This window comes from Lutra lutra, chromosome X (genome assembly GCF_902655055.1).
Source record: "Lutra lutra chromosome X, mLutLut1.2, whole genome shotgun sequence".
Lineage (NCBI taxonomy): Eukaryota > Metazoa > Chordata > Mammalia > Carnivora > Mustelidae > Lutra > Lutra lutra.
This window is the reverse complement of record NC_062296.1, coordinates 57,979,239-57,994,346: the sequence shown is the minus strand read 5'-3', so window position 1 is coordinate 57,994,346 and position 15,108 is coordinate 57,979,239. Positions and strand designations below refer to the sequence as shown.

At 40.7% G+C, this 15,108-nt stretch overlaps 1 pseudogene; it reads left to right on the top strand.

Annotated features, from left to right (window-relative positions):
- The first annotated feature begins 4,925 nt into the window (after window positions 1-4,925).
- LOC125092566 (uncharacterized) lies at window positions 4,926-5,058 on the top strand (annotated as a pseudogene).
- Window positions 5,059-15,108: the final 10,050 nt, after the last annotated feature.

Genomic DNA, 15,108 nt, shown 5'->3' with positions numbered 1-15,108 from the left:
GATAAATTGGATTTCATCAAAATTAACTTTTGTTCTGCAAACAGTACTGTCAAGAAAGTAAAAAGTGAACCCACAGAATGGGAGAAAATATTTACAAATCACATATCCTTTATCTTTATCCTTTAATCCTTTATCTAGAACATATAGAGAACTTTTATGACTCAATAATAAAAACATAAATAACGCAACTTGAAAAGGGGCAAAGGATCTGAATAGCAATTTCTCCAAGTGAGCTATAGAAATGGTCTAAGCACAAGAAAAACTGCTCAACATCATTAGGCGTCAGGACGTGGGGATCAAAACCACAATGGAAAAAAAAATACCACAATGAGATAACACTTCACACCTACTAGTATGGCTAGAAGAAAAAGTGTAGACAGCAACAAGTGTTGGTGAGGATGTGGAAAAATTGAACCCATTTTACATTGCTGGCAGAACATAAAGTGGGGCAGCCATTTTGGAAAACAGTTTGAAAGTGTCTCAGAAATGTTAAACAGAGTTACCATACGATTCAGGAATTGCAATGCTGGGTATCCACCCAAGAGAAATGAAAACCTGTCCATATAAAAACCTATACTCAAATGTTCACAGCAGCATTATTCATCATCACCCCAAAGTGGAAACAACACAAATGTCCTTTGACTGATGAATGGCTAATCAAAATACGGTATAGCTATACCGTGGAATGTTCTTCAGTAATCAAAAGGAATGATGTTCTGATACTGCTACAACACGGATGAAGTTTGAAAATATTACTTGAAAGAAGCTAGTCACAAAAGACCACATATGGTATGACTCCATTTATATGAAATGTCCAGAATAGGCAAAACTGTGGAATTAGAAAGTAACTTAGTGGTTGTCTATGGCTGGGGTGGGAGGAAGGGGGAGCAGTGAAGAGTAGACTGCTAATGGGTACAGGGTCTCCTTTTTGGGATGATGAAACTGTTCTAAAATTCTACTGTGATGGTTGCACAACTTTGTGAATATGCTAAAATGAACTTAATTGTCGCGTTGGATGGATAAAATTTATTGTATGTGATTTACACCTCAGTAATGTTTTAAAAAGAAAAAGATTATAAAAATAAAAGATTTTAACTGGGTCAGTATTTTAAAATTTAAGTTCTTGTGATTTTTTTTAATGAAAAAAGTTTTCATTAGTGTCTGCTTACAGTTTTGCCTAAGAAATCTTACCTTTTCCTTGTCCTACCTGTGTGGCCTTGGAGAAATCATATTACCTCTCTATGTCTCATTTTTTACATCTGGAAAATGGGGATTAAAAATAATGCCTAACTCATAGGAACAGTGTGAATATTAAATGAAGTCATATATGCATAAAGTGCTTAAAACAATGCCAGACACCTAGTCAGCTCTCTGTATTACTTATTATTATGAGTGGTAACAGTAAATATAATTTATAACTTTGTAGTGATGAATCCTAGTAAATTACTTATAATATCACAAATAATATTTTCTTTGGAATGATAATTTATAGTATTAGAAATAATGTATAATGCTAGGAGTAATAATTTCATGCACGCTGGTACCTTTATTTTAACTCATGATTCTGATGGTCTTTCCCCAAAACATTACAAATATTAAAGTGCTCATTTGTAACTTTTTTTTCCTGAGAATGATGCTCCTACACTAATTTCAAGTGTGTAAATACCCTCACTGGCAAATACCAACGTTTTCAAAGACTTCTGAGGACAGCCATCGCCCCAAGTGATAATGTTCCTGTTACGATTTCCAAGTAAGGTCACATTCTAAGGTACTGGGAGTTGGGGCTTCACTCTACCTTTTTGGAGGACACAATTCAACCCACAACCGTTAGTTCCCCTTTAGGCAATCCTTATTGCAGACAAATCCCCATGTTTATAAATCTCAGCTGTTGGCAGAGATCGCACACGACAAATCCCCAAGCCATTGGTAAATACCTTGAAAAGTCCCCCCTTTGTGGCATAACCCCTCTTTCATACATACCCAACTGGCGAATACTTTATTAGGTTCCTGTTGCTATGTAACAAATTACCCCAAACTGAGCAGCAAAACAACATCCGTTTATTAACTCACAGTTCTGTAGGTCCAAAGTTCAGGGAGCGCTTGGCTGGTTTCTCTGTTTAGTGGTCTCACGAAACCGAAGCTGACCACACTGAGCTCCTTCCTGGAGGAAATGGAAGAATCCATTTCCAACCTTATTCAGGTTATCGGCAGAATATTCAGAGTCTTGCCGCTGTGGTGCTGAGGCTCCTATTTCCTTGCTCAGCCGGGGCTCGTTCCCTGCCCTTAGAGGCCAGTTGCGTGCCTCACCACGTGGGCCTCTTTGTCTTCGAAGCCAATAGGATGTGCCAAACGTTTCTCATGCTTTCAGTTTCTCTGATGTCTCTTCTGCCACCAGCGGGAGAAAACTGCATTTTTGAAGGACTCCTGTGCTTAATGAGATTAGGCTCACTTGGGTAATCTTCCTATTTATGGTCAATTGATTAACCTTAATTTCATTGGCAAGATCCCTTTTGCTACTTAATACAATCATGGAGTTACAGGGCTTCATATTCACAGGTTTCCTCACTCACATTCAAGGGGAGGAGTTTATGTAAGGGTGATAGGGATATTGGGGGTCATTCTCGGAATTCTGCCTACTGTAGCCACTTTTGTGCTATCTATTTATTCATGAACAGCCCACTGGCTTATCTCCATTTATGATTTTTTTTTTAAGATTTTATTTATTTATTTGACAGAGAGATCATAAGCAGGCAGAGAGGCAAGCAGAGAGAGAGGAGGAAGCAGGCTCCCTGCTGAGCAGAGAGCCCGATGCGGGGCTCCATCCCAGGACCCTGAGATTATGACCTGAGCCGAAGGCAGCGGCTTAACCCACTGAGCCACCCAGGCGCCCCTCCATTTATGATTCTTTATGGTATATCTCTCCTTCCATAAATACGTACCCATTGGCAAATCTTTCATCCATTAACCTCTTGGGGAAAAAAAACCTGCTCCATTCAAAAATATCTGTTAAGATATCTCTGTTCATGACCCCTCTTGACAAATCCCCCCACTGAGAAATAAAAACCATTGACATATCACCCACAGGTGTCTGACATTGAGAAATCTTATTCATGAACACCCATTGGCATATTTCTTTTCTTTTTAAGATTTTATTTATTTATTTGAGAGACAGAGATCACAAGTAGGCAAAGAGGCAGGCGGAGAGAGAGGAGGAAGCAGGTTCCCCACCGAGCAGAGAGCCCGATGTGGGACTCGATCGATCCCAGGACCCTGAGATCATGACCTGAGCCGAAGGCAGAGGCTTTAACCCACTGAGCCACCCAGGCGCCCCATTTTTTTTTTTTTTTTGAGAGAGAAAAAGAAGTGGAGGAGGGGCAGAGGGAGAGGGAGAGAGAGAATCTAAAGCAGGCTCCATGCCCAGTGCAGAGCCCAGCGAGGGGGCTCTGTCTCCCAAATCTGAGATTATGACCTGAGCTGAAATCAAGGGTTGGATCCCTAACCAACTGAGCCACCCAAGAGCCCTTTCTTTGTTTTTGTTTTTTTTTAAGTTTTGTTTTTATTTAAGTAATTTCTACACCCAACATGGGGCTTGAACTCATGACCCTGAGATCAAGAGTCCCATGCTCTTCCCACTGAGCCAGCCAGCCATCCCCACTGGAATATTTCTTATTATAATACCTGTTTATTTTTTATTTGTTTATTTATTTGAAACACATAGGTTGTATTTTTTTATTTGTGAGTACATTTATTAAAATTGAAATTATAAAAAAACTAAAGAATAATATAAACACTAATGATATTTTGCACATAACAAACAAATAAATCTATATATAACCCCTGTTTTAAAAATCTCTATTGGAGCACCTGGTAGCTCAGTTGGTTAAGGATCTGACTCTCAATTTCAGCTCAGGTCATGTTCTCGGGGTCATAAATTCGAGCCCCGTGTTGGGCTCTGCCTGCGCGTGGAGCCTGCTTAAGATTCTCTCTCTCCCTCTGCCTCTGCCCCCCCCCTCCCCTTGCACACACTGTCTCTCTCAAAAAAAATCTCTCTTTATTGATAGCCATCACAATACATACTCCATTGTTGCTTGCCTTTGAGAAAATCTGTATTCTTAAATATCCACCTGATTGTATAACTCGTTTATGAGTTTAATGACAAATTGCCTTATCTTTTATTTTTTTTAAAGATTTTTTATTTATTTGACAGAGATACAGCGATAGAGGGAATACAAACAGGGGGAGTGGGAGAGGGAGAAGCAGGCTTCCCGCTGAGCAGGGAGCCTGATGTGGGGCTCGATCCCAGGACCCTGGGATCATGACCTGAGCCGAAGGCAGACGCTTAACACCTGAGCCACCCAGGCGCCCCTTGTCTTATCTTTCAAACATCTGCTTATTGGCATATGCTCTATTGCTCAGCTGGTTTTACAACTACCCAATCATAATACTCCTGTTGACATATACTACATTAACTTGTACAACACCTATCGCACAGGACCCATTGCACAGGGATGTCTGTGTGGCTCAGCCGGTTAAGTGTCTGCTTTTGGCTCGGGTCATGATCCCAGGGTCCGGGGATCGAGCCCGCATCGGGATCCCTGTTCATTGGGGAGTCTGCTTCTCCCTCTGCCCCTCCCTCTGCTTGTGCATTCACATGCTCTCTCTCTGTCAAATAAATAAATTAAAATCTTTAAAAACAGACAAAAAACATAATACCTATTGTATATCTCCCCATTCACGCACACCTATCAATGTATCCCTGATTGGTAGGTCCACATTTATCAGGATCTATATTCATAAATACTGCCCCCAACCCATAAAACTCCATTGATGATCACTGGTGAAAAATCTCTTTGTTCTTAAGTCCTCATCAAGCAGATCTCTCATCGACAACCCAATTTACAGATCTGATTTGTAAATGCCTGCCTATCACTTCTCGGCCTTTTGGCTAAGATCAAATGTAGTAAATGCCTGCCCACTGGAATTTTTTACGTTGAAAATCTCAGTTGAATATATTCATAAATTTTCACATACTGGAGAATATTTCTTAGTGACAGCCTACATTAACATATTTCCTCTTTCTTAAATACTTCCCAATATATCCCACACTGATGAGCACTTAATAGATACAAATTCCGCGTTCACTGATACAAGTTCGTTGGCATATTGTCTCAAACCCAGGTTACAGTATTCCCTATTCATAACAATCACACTAACTCAAGTATATCTCATACTGGTGACCTCCATTGACAAAACTTCACACTTATAAATTTTCTTCCGTGACTTATTCCAGCCAGGATGGAGTCACAGAGACCAGATTTCCCTTAGGCCTGGAACAAACAAAAAAACAAACAAAACAGACAAAATACATTGAAAAAACAACAACAACAATAATCCACAGTTTTCAAGGCACTGGGTATCAGGCAATGAACAACAGTGATCCCTGAGGAAAGGGAAACAAGTGAAGTGAGCCGTCTGATTGTTCTAGCATACTTCCTTGAGAGACATCCCAGGGCATCGCACAGAGAGGGGGAACTGAGGAAAAGCCTGGTGAGTTCTCCCTGACTTGAGAAGAAACTGAGAGTCTAAGGAGGAGAAGGCAGCTAGGATTCATAGGACAAACCACCAGAAGGGAGAAAACTGCAGAGAGAAGCTCCAAAGGATCCCTCTAGGATCCTCTTTGAGTGTTCGATAAAGTATTGACCAGCACATGTGGGTGAGGGAACTGAGGTCAGTGAGAGAGCCATCTAGAAGGATAAGAGGAAATGGGGTCTGATGCTCATTCATGGCTGGTAATAGTGCCGTAATCACCAACCAGACTGGAAAAATAAGGCACTGCATAAAAAATTCCAGAAGCTCTTGCCCCAGTAGTGGGGAAATAATTAGCCCTAGGTTGACCTCTGCTCCAGATACACCTAAAAATTATATAAGGAAGACCTTATATAAGGATAAAACTTTCCATGGAACTTACTTGTGTCCCAGAACAAAACTCAAAATAGTTTATAAAAATGCACAAGTATCCAGTATCCAACAAAGTAAAATCCACAATGGCATTCAATCAACTATCAATAGGTACGCAAAGAGGTAGGAAAACAGCACACGTAGTGAGAATAATCAAGCAATCGATCAACTCACCCAGAGCTGACATACATGTTAGAATTAACAAAAAGGATATTAAACAATTATTATAAATTTATTGCACAGTGGCTTCTCTCCCCAGCTCTTTGGTCGTGGCCACCTAAACAAGATGACGAAGGGGACTTCATCATTTGGAAAGCATTGTAGTAAGACACACACATTGTTCTGCACTGTGGCTCGAGGGCCTACCACGTTCGGAAGTTGACCTGTGGCAAATGTGGCTGTCCTGCCAAGAGGAAGGGAAAGTGTAACTGCAGTGCCAAAGCTAAAAGGTGAAATATCACTGGGACCTGTTGGTCGAATGAGGGACCTAAAAATTGTATGCTGCAGACTCGGGCGTGGATTCCATAAGGGAACAATGTGCAGCATGAGTTCATCTTAAGGATTTCAACCATTAATCACACAGTAAGAGTTTGGACTTATTTAATAAATGAATGAATGAATGAATGAATGAACAAGTGTATTGCATATCCTCAGAAAGTTAGTAGAGACATGGAAAAAATATAGAGAGAGACCCAATATAGGATTTCCACTGCTGGGAAAATGGAGTAGATGCCTTTTTCCCTGTCCCTCCCCTGGAGTACAAAAAAAAACCCCCTGGAAGTAATATTCATAAAAGCAAACGTAAGATGACTCTGAAAGGTGGGGGGAAGAATGCAGACTGACTAGGGATCAGAACCCAAAAAAGAGCACACTGGTGAGTTCTATGGATTTTTTTTTCTTCGTGCATTTGAGACTGTGCAACCTGGCAACCTAGAAATGCCAATGGACCCAAACAAGACAAATGACCATAACCGGAACCTTCTTTCTTTTGTCAAAGAACCAGGAAATGGGCAGCCCCATGAGATAGTAAAGTTTTAGAAAATTGTTACATTATTGAATCAAAACAGTGTAGAAAAAGATGTGACCTAATTCCCACCTCCATCAACAGATACCAAGCGAGGAGCTTATGGTTTCACCCTCTAGAGGCTGTGAATTCATGCCAAACACCCTGCCAAGGTGGTCTCAGAAAAGACTGATTACAGAGCTAGGACTTATGTCTTGACAGGTTGTAACAAGCCTTCCCCTATGTGGTGTCAGTGGAGACCATGTGGGGAGCCTAGACTTGCTCTCTCACTTGGCAGTATCAAAGCACCCCTCTCTTTCCCCCCAGGGTCGTATCATTGGAGGCCATATAGAGAGCAGAAAGGAGGCACGGCTACCCCTTCCACCCAGGGAAATATAAGTGGAGCCCTACTTGTGAGTGGAAGTCCAAGCCCTACCCAAGAGTAGCAAGGAGCCTCCCCTCTCTGTTATCAAAAGAGGCCAAGTGGGGAAGCTAGACTTCTTCCCATACCTGGCATTAGCAAACTGGCACCCTCCACTCATTTTCTCTGCTGGAATGGTATCAGAAAAAGCCACTTTAAAAAGAGGGCTTACAACCTCGGCCACAGCAACTTCTTTCTAGAAGCTTTGCCAAAGGCAAGGGAAGTAAGGGCAAAAATGAACTATTGGGACTTCATCGAGATCAAAAACTTTTGCACAACAAAAGAAACAGCCCACAAAATCAAAAGACAACTGACAGCATGGGCAAGTTAGTTGCAAATGACAGATAAAGGGCTGATCCAAAATCTATAAAGAGCTTATCAAACTCAACACCCAAAGAACAAATAATCCAATCAAGAAATGGGCAGAGGACATGAACAGACATTTCTTCAAAGAAGACATCCAGATGGCCAACAGACACATGAAAAAGTGCTCCACATCACTTGGCGTCAGGGAGATACAAATCAAAACCACAGTGAGATACCACCTCACACCAGTCAGAATGGCTAAAATTAACAAGTCAGGAAACAACAGATGTTGGTGAGGACGTGGAGAAGGGGAACCCTCCTACACTGTTGGTGAGAATGCAAGCTGGTGCAGCCACTCTGGGAAACAGCATGGAGGTTCCTTGAAAAGTTGAAACTAGAGCTACCCTATGGCCCAGCAATTGCACTACTGGGTATTTAACCCAAAGATACAAATGTAGTGATCCAAAGGGGGCACCTGCACCCCAATGTTTATAGCAGCAATGTCCACAATAGCCAAATTATGGAAAGAACCTAGATGTCCATCAACAGAAGAATGGATAAAGAAGATATGGTACATATATATACAATGGAATACTATGCAGCCATCAACCCCCCCCCAAAATCTTGCCATTTGCAATGGCGTGGATGAAACTAGAGGGTGTTATGCTAAGCAAAGCAAGTCAATCAGAGAAAGACAATTATCATATGATCTCACTTATTTGAGGAATTTGAGAAGCAAGACAGAGGACCATAGGAGAAGGGAGGGAAAAATGAAACGAAACCCAAGAGGGAGACAGACCATAAGAGACTCTTTTTTTTTTTTTTTAAAGATTTATTTATTTATTTGACAGACAGAGATTACAAGTAGGCAGAGAGTCAGGCAGAGAGAGAGAGAGAGGAAGGGAAGCAGGCTCCCTGCTGAGCAGAGAGCCCGATGCGGGGCTCGATCCCAGGACCCTGGGATCATGACCTGAGCCGAAGGCAGAGGCTTAACCTACTGAGCCACCCAGGTGCCCCCATAAGAGATTCTTAATCTCAGGAAACAAACTGAGGGTTGTTGGAGGGGAGGAGGGTGAGAGGGATGGGGTGGCTGGGTGATGGACCTTGGGGAGGGTATGTGCTATGGTGAGTGCTGTGAATTGTGTAAGACTGGTGATTCACAGACCTGTACCCCTGAAACAAATAATACATTATGTGTTAATTTAAAAAATACAAAATAAATATATTCACTAATTCAAAAAAGTTTAAAAATAAAAAGAAGGCTTAAATAAGAACCAGAGTTTCATAACATACGTAAAATGTTCAGCTTTCAATTGGAAATCACTTGTCATACCAAGAACCAGGAATATATCAAACTGAATGAAAAAAAATAATCAATACATGTGAACACAAAGATGACAAATTATCTGACATTATCTTTCAAAGATTTTAAAGCAGCTGTAATAAAAATGGTTCCTTTTCCTTGGCGCTCCCTGCAGAGATGGCAGCCATCTCCTACTTGGTATCATGGCCGCCCTCAGAACCCTCGTGAAGTCTAAGATCATTAGAAAGAGGACCAAGAAGTAAGTTCATCCGTGACAAGTCAGACTGATAGGTCAAAATTAAGCACAACTGGTGAAAACCCAGAGGCATTGACAATAGGGTGCGTAGAAGAATCAAAGGCCCGACCTTGATGCCCAACATCGGTTACAGAAGCAACAAGAAAGCAGAGCACACACTGCCCAGTGGCTTCCGGAAGTTCCTAATCTATCTCAGGTGCTGCAGATGTGCAGCAAATCTTACTGCGCCCACGCTGCTCACAATGTCTCCTCCAAGAACCGCCAAGCCACTGTAGAAAGAGCAGCCCAGCTGTCCATCAGCGTCACCAATCCCAATGCCACGCTGCGAAGTGAAGAAATGAATAGACAGCTCATGTGCTTGTCATATTTGTGTTAATAAAACTAAAAAAAATGCTTTAGTGAACAAAAAGGACACTTGAAACCGGGGCACCTGGGTGGTTCAGTCGTTAAGCATCTGCCTTCAGCTCAGGTCATGATCCCGGGGTCCTGGGATTGAGCCCCGTGTCAGGCTCCCTGCTCCGTGCAGGAAGCCTGCTTCTCCCTCTCCCACTCCCCCTGCTTGTGGTCCCTCTCTCTGTCTCTCTCTCTGTCAAATAAATAAATAAATAAATAAATAAATAAATAAATAAATCTTAAAAAAAAAAAGAAAAGGAACGCTTGAAACAAATGACAAAATAGCCTCTTAGCAAAAAAATGGAAAGTCTCATCAAAGATACAAAAATATATATATAAACCACATGGAAATTTAGAACTGAAAAATACAATAACCAGGATGAAAACCTCAAAAGACAAGCTCACTGGGGGAACCAATGAAGGAATCAGTGAGTTGGAAGATAGGAGAGCAGAAACTACCCCATCTCAGCAACAGAGAGGAAATAGAATTTTTAAAATGAACAGATCCTCAGGGACTCATGAGACTATCACACAGTATTTAATGATCCTGTCATCCGAGTCCTGGTGGAGAGGAGAACTAGGGCATGACTAAAGAACTACCCAAATAAATAATTGCCAGAAAATTCCTAAATTTGGTATGAGGTAAATTTATAGATTCAAGAATCTGAGTGTTAATCTGAGAAGTCTTTATTCTTCCTTCATTTTAATTTTTAATTTTTAATATATTTATTTTTTTAAAAGATTTTTTTTTTTATTTTTAAGTAATCTCTACATCCAACATGGGGCTTGAACTCACAACCCCAAGACCAAAGGTCCCATGCTCTACTGACCGAGCCAGCCAGGCACCTCTCTTCCTTCATTTTTAAAAAATTTTAATTTGGAAAATAACCCTTAACAGGAGAGATGCAAAATTTTAAATGTACAATACCTTATTGTATATATTATATATACTGGTGGTCAAATATATTGAGTAATTGAGCTAAAGGCTTTATTTTCCCCCCGATGGAAAATGGCTTGAAGAACTGGACTTCAGTAACCATTAGCTAATTTCTATGATAAATAGTTCATCACAAGTTCAGGTAAATATATTTTGCTGTGAAAGAGCATTGGCCAAAGGTTGGGGGGTGGCCTGTATAGTAAATAATTTAAGCTTATTCAAAGAGAAGTCTTGCCTTTGCCTTCAGCTTCTGGAAAATAATCTCTAGGCCCTTGGAATGTCGTGCCTGATAGGAATGTCTTTGTTTACCTGGGGGTCTCATGCCTTCCAGATAGTAACTAGGTGATTTAGGGTGAGGGTCAGAGCCATATGAACAACATAATGAAGTGTGGCCTCCTGAGGGTTGGAAACCGAAATCAGCCATGTAAACAGTCAACCATGCCTACATGATGGAGCCCATTGAAGGCTTGAGTACTGGTTGGTAGTACTCCATGCCGTTTTCACTTATCAAGGCCAGGAGAATAATGTCTCCATGGGGAGAGGACAACTGGAAGCTCTTCCTTCCAACTGGAAGCTTACCTTCCAGGACTGTGTTCCATTCCCTTCTTCCCTTGACTGATTTTAATGTCTATCCTCCAGCTATAATAAAATGTAAGTGTGAGTATTAACAGCTTTCGGTGAGTTCTGAGAATCCAGCTAGTGAATTACTGAAACAGAGAGGGTGGTCTTAGAGACCCTTGAACTTGCTGTTGCTGTCATAAGTGAGGGTAGTCTTGTGTGGGGACTCTTTCCTCTAACTTCTGCACAAGATAAACATATAAACATCAACTGAGTTTCTATATACTAGTAATTAACAGTAAGAAATTTAAAGGGGTGTCTGGCTGGCTCAGTCAGTGGAGCATGCAACTCTTGATCTCAGGGATGTGAGTTCAAGTCCCATGTTGGGTGTAGAGAAGTTACTTAAAAAAAAGAAATTTAAGTAAAAAAAAAAACAACAATATCACACAATAAAGTAGAAACAAGAAGACCTGAAGTAAAAAGCATGAAAAATATGAAAAACTTAGGGAATAATTTGTCAGAAGATGTAAAAGACCTGTGCACCTTTGGCTAATGTCATCATCCCAGGGTCCTGGGATCAAGTCCTTGCTCAGGGGGGAGACTGATTCTGCCTCTGCCTGCTGCTCCCCCTGCTTGTGCTCTCTCTCTCTCTCTCTGACAAATAAATGAATAAAGTCTTTAAAAACAAAACAAAACCCAAAAACGACAAATGTAATAAAATGTAACAACATTAAAGAATACTTAAGGAAATCAAGAGATAGGGACGCTTGGGTGGCTCTGTGGGTTAAAGTCTCTGCCTTCGGCTCAGGTCATGATCCCAGGGTCCTGGGATTGAGCCCCACATCAGGCTCTCTGTTCAGTGGGGAGCCCTGCTTCCTCCTCTCTCTCTGCCTGCCTCTCTGCCTACTTGTGATCTCTGTCTGTCAAGTAAATAAATAAAATCTTTTAAAAAATTGAGAGATATACCTATTTATGAGTCAGAAAACAGTGTTGTTGGGGCGCCTGGGTGGCTCAGTGGGTTAAGCCGCTGCCTTCGGCTCAGGTCATGATCTCAGGGTCCTGGGATCGAGTCCCGCATCGGGCTCTCTGCTCAGCAGGGAGCCTGCTCCCTCCTCTCTCTCCGCCTGCCTCTCTCTCTACTTGTGATCTCTCTCTGTCAAATAAATAAATAAAATCTTAAAAAAAAAAAACAGTGTTGTTAAGATTTCAATTATCCCCAAATTGATCTATAGATTCAAATTAATCCAAATCAAAACCACAGCAGCTTTTTTGTTGTTGTTGAAATGGACAAACTTACTCTACAATTCATATGGAAATGTAAAGAAGCTAGAACAGGCAAAACAAACTCTGAAAAAGAAACAACTTTATTGAGGTATAATTTACATTCCATTATTTAAATTGTACAGTTCAAGGACTTTTTTTAAACAAAAGTTTATTCTTTTTTTTAAAAGATTTTATTTATTTATTTGACAGAGAGAGAGATCACAAGTAGGCAGAGAGGCAGGCAGAGAGAGAGGAGGAAGCAGGCTCCCCGCTGAGCAGAGAGCCCGATGTGGGGCTCGATCCCAGGACCCTGAGATCATGACCTGAGCCAAAGGCAGAGGCTTAACCCACTGAGCCATCCAGGTGCCCCCAAAAGTTTATTCTTAAATGTACAACAGGCTCCAAGACAACAACAGTTCATTCTAGCAGGGAATCTAGATGTTCAAAAAGGAATGGAATTAAGGATCACCTCAATGACCTTCATTAAATTTACCCAGTCATGAAACCATCACCACAATCAAGTTCTAGGACATCTATATCACCCCAGTAAGATTCCTGTACTAATTTACAGTTAATGACCATTCCCATTTTCACCCCCAGACAACCACTAGTCTACAGATCTTTATAGATTTTTCCAGAAATTCCATAGAAATTCAATATACGAATATGATCCTTGATCTTTTGTGTCTTGTTTCTTTCACTTAGTGTAGTATTTTTGAGGTTCAACCATGTTGTAGTGTTTATTAGTGTTTGTTTCTTTTTATTATTGAATGCACCATATTTTGTGTATCATTTGCCAGTTGATGAACATTTGGATTGTCTCTACTCTTTGCCTGGTATAAATAATGCTGTTATGAACCAGTGCAAGTGTTTGCGTGAACACGTTATGTATCTTTTGGGCAGATCCTAGGAGTGACATCGCTGGGTCCTATGGTAAATTTATGATGAACTTTTAAGGAAACTGACACTTTTCTTAAGTGGCTATACTACTTTAATGCATTTACACCAGAAATGTATGAAAGTTCCTAACTCTCCATGTATCTGCCAACATTTGTTATGATAGTCTTTTTTTATTATAACCATTTTAGTGCAAGCAAAGGGGTATCTTATTGTGGTTTTCATGAGAATTTCCCTAATGACCAATGATGTTGGGCATTTCTTTATGTGCCTAGGGTCTCTTTAAGTCTTTGGCCCATTTTTAAAATGGGTTGTTTGTCTTTTTTCCTTTTTTTTTTATCAAGTTGTAGGAGTTTTTTATATATCCTGCATACAAGTCTTTTATCAGACATAGGACTTATAAATGTTTTCTCCCAGTCTGTTTTGTCTTTTCATTTCCTCGGTGGTGTCTTTTGAATCAAAAATTTTTAAAAAGATTTTATTTATTTGACAGACAGAGATCACAAGTAGGCAGAGAGGCAGGCAGAGAGAGAGGCGAGGGGAAGCAGGCTCACTGCCAAGCGGAGAGCCCAATGTGGGGCTCAATCCCAGGACCCTGGGACCATGACCCAGGCCGAAGGTAGAGGCTTTAACCCACTGAGCCACTCAGGCGCCCCATCCTTGGTGGTGTCTTTTGAAGGACAAACCTTTTCGGTTTGGGGTTTGCTAAAGTCCAGTTTATTATTTTTTTCCTTATGGATCATGTTCGTGGTGCCCTATCTAAGAATTTCTCGTCTAAAACAAGGTCACAGAGACTTTTCTCCTGTTTTCTGCTAAAACCTTTATAGTTTTAGCTTTTATATTTATGTCTGTGGTCCATTTTGAGTTGTTAGGATGGTGTGAAGCAAGATTTAAATTTATCTTTTTGCATGTGAATATCCAATTATCCCTCCACCAAATGTTGAAAGGGTTTTCTTTCCCCATTGAATTGCTTTCGCTCTTTTGTGGAAAAAAAATAAAGTAGAAACAAGATGTTTACAGTAAGCATGAGGGTTTATTACTGGACTCTATTCTGTTCTGTTGATCTATCCCCATGCCAGTACCGTACTATCTCAATTACTGTAGCTTTGTAATAATTTTGAAATTGGCTTGCAAATGTCCTCCCTCTTTGTTCTTTGGCAGATACCTTTTTGCTATTCTTTTTTTTTTTTTAACATTTTATTTATTTATTTGACAGAGAGAGATCACAAGTAGGCAGAGAGGCAGGCAGAGAGAGAGAAGCAGGCTCCCCGCCAAGCAGAGGGCCTGATGCGGGGCTCCATGCGGGACTCGATCCCAGGACCCTGAGATCATGACCCGAGCAGAAGGCAGAGGCTTAACCCACTGAGCCACCCAGGTGCCCCAACCTTTTTGCTATTCTTGATCCTTTCTACATCTCTATATATTTTGAAGATAGTTTATCAGTTTTGGAGAGAAGAAAGCCTGCTCAAAGTTTGATAAAATCGTATTGAATCTGCAGATCATGTGACTTTCCTTCCTCAGCTTATTATTATCATTACATTGAATAATTTTTGAATGTTGATGCAGCCTTGCATCATGGAATAAACCTCACTTGGTCATGATGTATAATTCTTTTATATGTTGTTAGGTTCAAATTGCTAATATTTTGTTGAGGATTTTTATGTCTATATTCATGTGGAATACTGATCTGTAGTTTGTTGTTGTTATGTGTTTATGTGTTGGTATAGCTTAAGTATCAGGGTAATACTGGCCTCACAGACTTGGGGAGTGTTCCTTCCTCCTCTATTTTTTGAACGATTTTTTGGAGCTTCGA